At 54.9% G+C, this 1,157-nt stretch overlaps 1 protein-coding gene across 3 annotated transcripts in view; it reads right to left on the bottom strand.

The window, feature by feature from the left end:
- Positions 1-1,157, bottom strand: part of br (broad-complex core protein) — a 62,598-nt gene that overhangs the window by 46,162 nt on the left and 15,279 nt on the right. The gene's annotated exons all lie outside the window — the stretch shown is intronic.

The raw sequence follows: 1,157 nt of genomic DNA, 5'->3' as shown, positions 1-1,157 counted from the left end.
AAAGAGATGGATGAGATTCGCGCCTTGAATGTTATCTCGAAACATGTAGTATCAGGCGAAAGGATCCAGACAGTTTTTCGATTGAGGATACGACTCGGAAACAAGAGGAATGAAAGCGTAAAATGGTTCCTACATGTTTCGACTGAGATCGATAAACGGGATCCGCTCCGCCGTTTCCCCGATAATTATGTACCCCCTCGTTCGTTAACATTAACGAAGCAAAAACGCGTTGACTCGCTCGGGGATGCGCGCGAGTACGTATATCCTTGCCGGCAGCCGAGCCGCGGCACGCGCGCTGTCCTGCTTCTGCTAAACTCGACAGTAGCACCCAGAGCTATTACCCCCCTTTTCTCTTTCTCTCTCTTTCTGCCGCGCGCGAACCGTGCACCACCGTAGGCGACCCCACTCGATTCGCCCCTCAAAAAATCATTACGCCCTTCCACGGGCTGCGCATGAACGCGGTTTTAATTCGCTACTAGAAAAGTAAAATGTAAACGGTGGTGGGCTCGAGGGCCCGTCAAGGGGCGGGTGGTGGCTGGTGGCGGGCTTCGGGAGGATGAGAAAAAGGCGGATAGAGAGCGAGAGAATCGCGGGGGCGGGAGCGGGAGCGGTAACGGCACATGGACTGGAGGAGGCGGCGACGGTACTTTTTTTGGGTGGGTGCCGGACGACGGGGTGGGAGACGAAGTTTCGCGGACGTGGTCGAGGACGAGGCGAGCGAGTGTACGAGGAATGAAGCGACTGCGAGAGCGCGGCGTAGGACAGATCCTTTTTCCTCCGACTAGCGACTAGCAGGAGGAGGAATATGACGGCGGGAGAGGATGGGGCGCGGTAGAGAGATGGAGGGGTTGGAGGTGGAGGCGAGAGGAGGATATACTGCGCCCCTACTTCTCTAGGGGTTCCATTGTAATATTTATTGATTGGATTCCTAGGAGCCCAGGCTGTGAGGGCTGTGGCACCTATGCTTGGACTAGATTGCGTACGAGCGCTCGCGATGTTCCTCGATCGAGCCGCCACTTTTTCCATCACGCTTTTTCTTTCATCTCTTTTGCCTCCTTTTTTTCGCGCGTTCACCTACCGATGTTCTCCCCTCCCCTCTCTCTATCTCTCTTTCTGTATGTGTGTACATGTGTGCGTATGTGTGCGTATGTGTGCGT

Source organism: Mycetomoellerius zeteki, unplaced genomic scaffold (genome assembly GCF_001594055.1).
Source record: "Mycetomoellerius zeteki isolate Tzet28-1 unplaced genomic scaffold, Tzet1.0 scaffold91, whole genome shotgun sequence".
In the NCBI taxonomy this organism is placed as follows: Eukaryota; Metazoa; Arthropoda; class Insecta; order Hymenoptera; family Formicidae; genus Mycetomoellerius; species Mycetomoellerius zeteki.
This window is presented reverse-complemented; position numbering and strand designations above follow the sequence as displayed.